Source organism: Onychostruthus taczanowskii, unplaced genomic scaffold (assembly GCF_017590055.1).
Source record: "Onychostruthus taczanowskii isolate IOZ18803 unplaced genomic scaffold, ASM1759005v1 scaffold1, whole genome shotgun sequence".
Classification (NCBI taxonomy): Eukaryota; Metazoa; Chordata; class Aves; order Passeriformes; family Passeridae; genus Onychostruthus; species Onychostruthus taczanowskii.
The window spans coordinates 4,756,043-4,764,341 of NW_024496525.1; positions in this window are offsets into that span (position 1 = coordinate 4,756,043).

An 8,299-nucleotide genomic window follows, 5' to 3' on the forward strand; every position below is an offset into this window, starting at 1 on the left:
AAATTGAAACAAGAGATTCAGCTCACAGGTTACAAGAGGATGAACCCAACAGCCATTCCATCACTGAACTTCAGCTCTGAAGTAATTTTGTTTTTTGATGACAGTGGATTCTCCTCACTCTTGAGGGACAAAAGATAGCCATCCACTTAGATAACATCCATCCCACTTAACTTCCACCATTTCCAGAAGGTCCACATTTGGGCCTCTTGTGGATTTCATAAATGAAATTTAGCAATATTAACTGCTGAAGCTGCTATGTCATTACACTGCCCCTGCTTACTCTGCACATAATAAGAGAAAGAAGCCCAACTAAACAACTCCCCCACCCAAAAGCAGATGTAGCCCAGCAATAACATTAAATTACTTGATAACTTGACACTGTGCATCACAAACCACGGTGCAGGTGAGTCACAGTCAGGAAGCCACAGGCCAGAAGACAAGGTGGTATTGCACCAATGCCATCACAACAACAGCAGCCCAGCAGTGGTGATAGGAGGTCTGGAGCCACACAGACCTTGGACTGGGCCACATAAATTGCAACAGGGTGCAGAGGAGCAGAGAGCTTGCAGCAGAACCAGCACAGGCTTTGCAGCCTCTTGAGAGGCAGCTGCAAGAGCTGGAGATGCCCATTCGCCACCAAGATCCCAGACCAGTTTCGACACAAGCTCAGAATCATTTATCTCTCACAGAAAACAGAGACTGATAATCATTTCTCCAAATTCACACAGGGCTTCTACAGATATTTTGTCATCATCTTTTTGCAAAAGCTCCATACCTTCACAGTGATTTCTTATGGGCAGCTCCTCACTGCACTGGCTCCTTCTTCACAGCACAGCCAACAAACTCCATCTAACTTCTCGACCAGCCAACCTACTCTTTTACAATACCCAACCTAATTGGTTCCAGCTGCGGCCTATTAAGGGCAAGCTTGTTCTTAATTCAGCTGTAACTCCTTAGGGGTGAGATTACCTTCATCACTATCTCTGTTTTCCTACATTCCATCCATCCACAATATCTGACATCAAATATTTAATACAAAACAAAGGGGAAAATAGCCTTCAGATTCTGGCTCACAAGCCTCCCAAGACCAGTAGCTTCTGAGAGGAAACTGCCATGGTAAAGAGACAGAGATATCTTGGTCTGAGCTCTGATACACTAAAGCAGTCACAGGGTCCAACCTCATTTCTAAAAATACTTGTGCTTTGTTCTTCACAACCTGCTAAAGCAAAGCTGTTGGGCACCATCTCTAGATATCAGACTTCATTTACATGACCCAAACAAGCCATCCCGAAACTTAATAATAATCCTTTTTGACCTAGATTCTGACAAAACCAGAAGTGACAGCAAATTGTATCCTTAAGAAATTAAATCTTCATGCACTTTTCATTATAAAGCATTTGGGTAAAATGAAGAACAGGGGCATTAAGCTGCATTTCCTGCTTTGATAACAGAAAATTCCACAGGAAACATCTTTCTTGTGAGACGATAACAAATAAAATTACTTTCTAGTGTCTGCTGCACAGGAGTTGCACAGTTAAAGTTTTGTTCTAATGCATTATTCAATATGACTATAAAAAAATATTCACATTGCAAATTTAGGCCTTATTTACAAAGCAATTGCATAAATTTTTTCAGGTTATTCCTTAAGCACATCAGCACAATCTGAGGTCATTTGACACAAGTGAAAACAGCAAATGAACAAGCTGCTTTGTGTTAGTGCTCAGAAGACAACTCCCAGGCACTGAATTACTCAAAGGCACCTTCTCCTCAAACGATGCTACTGGGGTGACCCCAATCACCACCAAAGGAATACCTAGTCACAGCACCCAGAATACACTTTCATCTTCAGCTCAGACCAGAAGATATCACTGACTCATAGGAGGCAGAGTGGTCCCATATTAGAGGCTCTAAAGTTGGACACACAATCACATGCTTGACACCACCAGTCAAGCATGGGATTGTGTGCATGGGTTAACAGCCTCCAGGCAATGCAATTTATCATGGTCCTAAAGCAAAAGAAAAGACCTCAAGACATCTCCAGTGTTTTTTTCTTTAGTGACACTCACTGTTACTACTCTTTTTAAATTACAGCTGTGGGCTTTTCCTACAAAGATATGGGAACATAAAGGTAAGTATTGAGTATGAGTTTGTAATTACAGCTGAATCACCATTCCTAGTTAATGAAAAGAAACAGGCTAAAAGGGGTGAACTGCTCTTTGGAAGGGCCCAGCTCTCTCCAGTGACTACCATCTTACATCACTCTGACAAATACTTCAGATATTTACCTAAGTTAGAAATGTTATTCCTTCACCCATTTTTTTTTTTTTTTGAAAGCACTTGTACACAGTGCAGCAAAGAAAAGCAGCCAGCATGTCTATGGAGTGGGTAATAAATGTCCATTAGCAATGTTCTAACTAGTCACACACTTTATCTGGGCACTTATATATGTATGATTGGCAGCATGCCCTGGTGGCCAAAGAAGGCCAAAGGCTTCCTGGCTTTTATCAGAAACAAAGTGGCCAGGAGGACCAGGGCAGCTACTGCCTCCTTGTACTGGGTTCTGGTATGGCCAAACCTTGAGTTTCGGGCCCCTCACCACGAAAAGGACATTAGGTTTCTGGAGCAGGTCCAGAGAAGGGCAACAGGGGTAGTGAGGGGTCTGGAGCATAAGTCAGATGAGGAGCAGCTGAGGGAGCTGAGGTTGTTTAGCCTGAAGGAAAGGAGGCTCAGGAAGGACCTTGTCACTCTCTGCAACTGCTTACGAGGAGGTTGTAGCAAGGTGAGCATTGGATTCTTCTCCCAAGTAACAGGACAAGAGGAAATGGCTTCAGGTTGCTCCAGGGCAGGTTTAGATTAGATATTAGGAAAAAATTTCACTGGAAGGGATGTCAAGCACTGGAACAGACAGCCAGCGAAGTGGTTGAGTCACCATCCCTGGAGGTATTTAAGACATGTAGACCCGACCCTTAAGGATGTGGTTTAGACATGGACTTGGACACATTATGCTAACAGTTGGACTGCAGGATGTTAAACATCTTTTCCAGCCTAAGTTATTCTATGATTCTATATGGTCTTCAGGCAGCTTGCAAGTGAGACTGAATCTAATAGCAGCACTCAGGTAGGCCTGAAGCTTCAATATATTTGGTCATGGTCTCAAGCAGAGGGAATTAGGGTTTGGAACATTTCAACCTTCTGCTTTAGGTCAGAATCAAGAAAATCAGAATCTTTCACTCAGGAAGACTCTCATTTTACAGTACTGATTTCAGTTATTGGCATATTTCTTCCTTTCAAAAGCCATGCAAAAAACCTGGAGTACCTGGTCTGTTAGTCTGGGTGTTTTACTTATAAGAAGTAGCTTGTCAAAATAATCCTTACAGTGCATCATATTCATTTCCTTAGACAAAGAGCAGCTGTCAGTTAGAAGGAACACTCCTCCTGCCCACACCTTCAGAACTGTGCTCTGCTCCTAGAAAAGGGAGAAGGAAACATTCCTGTTAGGAAACTTTCAGATGTCAAAGTGGTTGCACAACTGGCGCCAGGCTTGACAGCACCTCTGCTTATGACTGTTACAGGCAGTGCTCTATAAAATGAATGTTTAGTGGAAAGATATTTTAAAAGCAATAACATCACAAATTTTGCTCACAGACTCATCAAAAGAACAAGAAGATTATCATGCTTATCTCCTTCAGGAGTAGTGGGTGATGTTGATGAAATATATAGCATCAGTAAGGCAGAGCTGTCTTCTTGTGTTATCACTTGGTCAGGGAGTTGCCAGCCAGGATAAACGACACTCACTAGCAGAGTATTCAGAAGGTTGGTCTGTTCTTATCTTCTTTGTGTAAGGAAATCTGAGATCTCTCAAGATCTCAGCCCTCCAGATACAGGGAGCCATGAACATCTGTCTCCATCACCATCCCTTTACTCCACCCTAGAATAACTCCTTAGAGTAAAACAGAGGTTTTGACCAATTTAAATTCTACCACAGCAGAAGAGGTGCCACAAAAGTGGGACTTAAAGAAAAAAATCAGATATTCAGGTAAACTTCAGTAGTTCTATAATTCCACCTTACACAAAAACAAAAGCCACTGAGAACTTCCAGAATACCGGAGTTTTTCCCATGACTCTGCTAAACAATAGGTGTTTAAAAAATTCATAAGCTCTTATGAGATCATCACAGATTATGCCATTTTACCTTTTTGATGTAATTTATAGTGATTCATTAAACTAATGAGCTCATCCAATTTCAGAAGTGCATTTGCCTTATTTGCTAAAGGGTTGCCACACTTTAGCCCCAGATCAACCAGAGTTTGCTTAATGAAGTCACAGTGTAACATTCATTTTACTTTTCTCTTAAATAATTCTTGGGAGGTACAAACCTCTACGTCTTTGATCCCCAAATACCTCAGCTTTACAGAACTGAAGGAAGATACAGACTGTGCTTGTCAGAGGAGGAGCCCCTGGATCAGATGCTCTGGACAAGCAGGCGTGTCAGGCCTCCAAAGAGAAAGCAGCAGTGCCAGGGTGGGGTGGAGGTGAAGATCAGGTGCAGGCACCCAGAACTCTCCAGGACAGAGTGCCACTGCCCCCTGAGGGCTGACTGCAGGAAGAGAAGGAGCACACAGAAACAAGGATTTCCTTGGGCCTCAGAGATCCTATTGAATTACCTAAATAATTAATGAAGCAGTTTCATTGGGCTGAAAAAAAATCGATGATCAGTGGATCTGCATTTCAGAATGGTGCAAAGACCATGGTGGTCTTCTCACATCTGTGTTGCTATCAGTGAGAGGAGCACTAATAAAAACCTCAATTTTCTATGCAGCTGTTTTTACAGACTTCTAAGGATATTTCTGCTATAAATAAGTCAAATTCTGTTGGGATTAGCCACAGGTTAAAAAATATCAGAGTAGCATACACATGCATAGGGAATAAGGTCTCATAAATCTTGATTCCTTAAAAAAAAGTCATGAAAAAACCAGTTCCTTGGAAAGATATTTATTAAAATATTTAATAAATATGTTTATTATTATTTAAAAATAATCCTGTTTTCATAAAGAAAACAGAGTTTACAAATTAAGGCTTCTTGGAATAATGACACAATTATACCTCTACAGAAGTTAATTTCAATTATTTACCAATACCTGATTCTCTGACAGTTAAGAGAAGTAGGGGATTTTTCCCTCAATGCCTGACCAAATTACAAATACCCCACGAGAGGTACCCCATACAAATACCCCATGCTGAGCAATCAGCAAAAAGAGAGAAAACTCGAAATAGCTGCAAATTGAATGGAGCTGACTTCCATTTCCTGATGCATACTGTGAACTCTACAACGACCTCCACGTGTAACCCCAAGTATCATAAAATCACAGAATGGCTTGGGTTCAACCAGAACACATGTTTTTTCTGACTTTTCTCATCCTCATTTCTTTCTGACATACTTCTTTAACACTGTTGACACATTATAAATTAGATTCTGGTGTAATACTATCCTTAAAACGTCATAGCATCATTATGCAGATTCCAGTAATGGTTCCACAGTAAAGCCCAAGGTGAAATTTGCAGATAAAACTTGCTTAAACTTGCCTTGTTTCACAATGGACTAATGAATGCAGCTGTCCAGATGCCATTTCCAGCACACCTCATTACAAAACAGGGGCTAACTTCTGCAAGCAAAGCATTCGCAAAGCACCTGAAAAATACAGTCCATCCACTCTAATCCCTGTCAAGCTTCTCAATTTCAGCTCTGCTTTTCAACTGCCACCATTTTCTAACAGCAAAAAGTCAAACACACGCAAAAAACCCTGCAAAAGTGCAAAAAACAAAAACAAACCCCAAAACGAACACAAACACACCCTTAAGAAAGAAACCAAAGTGAGTTGGGAAATAATCTTAACAGCAGGGAACTTCCATTGCTCTGCCACATTGGTGGCTGGCACAGTGGTGGAATGTTGAAGGAAAAATATCCCCACACCCTACATTTAAATCATGGATGTGCCTGCAATGAGTCTTCCAATCCTGACTAGGGCTCGGCACTGCTGCGCTTGTGCAGTGGTCACACTACACTTTGGATCTAGAGGGGCATAGCTGCTTTCCAACGAGAACCTTTAGCAACAGAGATGGAAAAGAATGCATTGCAAAGATACAGAGCCTGGTTAACTTCGCAGAAGTCCCACAAAACCTTCTTTAATTTCTACTTGTCACAAAGCAGAAGGAAATGCTTGTGATGGTCAAATTGGGCAGGGACAGTAACCATAACTAGACTTTTATAAAGATATTTGTCCCCCATTGGGGTTATGTAAAGATTTGTTTGTTTTATAACTGAAGGTCTCATGTAAAATTTAATTACCTTTATGATATTGTGGGATTTTTTTTTAAAGAGAAAATAATTACAATTTTTGTCTATAATTTTCTGAGCAGCATTTTTTTACCACACCTAGCTAATCAAGCTTTACAGCCCTTTGTGTTTACTCCTAAGGTAAACTCAGCCTGATATTTACATCAACACCCTTGGGCTGAAAGCACACAAGGCATGAATCAGTCTCTGTGGAATCCTCAACAGAAGTTCTGGTTTGTGTGACATTATACAACTCTTAGCTGACCTGTGATGGTCAGCAATGCAATAACTAGTTCAGAAAACAAACAAAAAACAACCACAACCAAAAAAATTCATCACCTGCATGTGCTGTAGAGCTTCACTGAAACCATGGATAAAAGAGTGCAGTAGTCAAAAACATTGGCATAATTACAAACCCACAAAATTACAAGAAGAAAGATGAGGTACATGACAAGTAATTAATAGTTCATGTTTTATCTATAAAATTTAGATAATGTATATATTTATATAGTAATGAAAATAATTTACAAAGCTTATAGTTTGTAACAGAATGTGTTCCCATATGTCTCCCTTATTACTAACCCCAATTCTAACCGATGTATTTTGCCCTGAAATTGAAAAGCCCCTCTGTCAAATACATTTGGAGGAAATAAACTCATACCAAATACCATTTACAGCAAGACTGCTAAATGCAGCAGCCTATTCTAGCTCAAACTCTTATGATATTTTAAGATCATAAATGCAGCAGTGATGCCTTGTTGAGGAGTGTCATTGCAGTGTCATGCAAGAGGGCACTACTCCCTTTAAAGGATTTGAAAAATGTGACAGGTACGGAAAAGCACCCAGGTGTGTGTGTCAGTGCACAGACTGTACTCCACTCCTGCAGTAAGATTTATTCTCAGGAGAAAACAATATAGGCTCCCTTGCTTATATGGAGCTTAGGGACATATCAGCATTTCCCTTCCTACCAGTTGTTGAGGCCTGATCACCAAGATGTGAAACAAGAGAACACTTCTTAAAAACATTGGCATACCTCTGTATAAATCATTTGTTCCATCAATTCATCAGCTTCTGCTTTACATGTCCACCAATAAGCTAGCCTAACCATTCTCAATGTTTTCATAGACTTCACAAAAACTCTGAAACATTCTTTTTATGTTCAGCCTCAGTTTATTCCTCATATATTTGTTCTCACACCACCATTGGCCTCCTAGCTTTATCTACCTTCTCTAAGTTGCTTTCATGTAGAACAGTCAGGTCCATTCTCATCAGAACTTTGTTCAACAGTATTTCCCTTTTTCCACTGGAAATGTTTCAACCTCTAACACCTCTAGATCTCATTACCTTTTTCAAATCCATGTCATATCAATATCAAATTCTGATTAAACACTGCTTCCTGTATTTGTTTTTCTTCCTTTTGAGGTGCTTAAAGTGCCTCAACTGGCAACTGAACTAATCACAAACATGTGATTGAAAGTCTAGCTTGGTATAATATTTCCCACATCAAAAGCAACAGACTTAGCAATACTTCTGTCCCAGATTAAGATTTTTAGGCGTGGCTCCAGATAAATTTTTTGCTTACTGGAGTTGATAGACTCCAAAGATTTTGCACTGAACTACAGAAAAGTAAAGTTCAACATAACAACATTGCTTGGCTATGAACAAATTTGGAGATACTAGAGAAGTGGAAAAATTAATTCAACCATTCTATTCTAAGGTACAGCACCCTTAAAAAAACACCACCACCTTTTGTTGTGTGCTCCTGCATTTTCCCAGGCAGCACTTTTTCTAGGACACGGAGACCTTTACTAAGACTCCTACTCCACAAAGCTGGCTTAAACACTCTCAGCAGCAGGCCACCAGTGGTTTGCCCTCTCTGGTACTCCACCACAAGATTCTGCTCCCTCCTTTGCCTTTGGATTTAATGTTTATCTGCTGCTGCCCTGAGCAACCTAACAAAGAAGC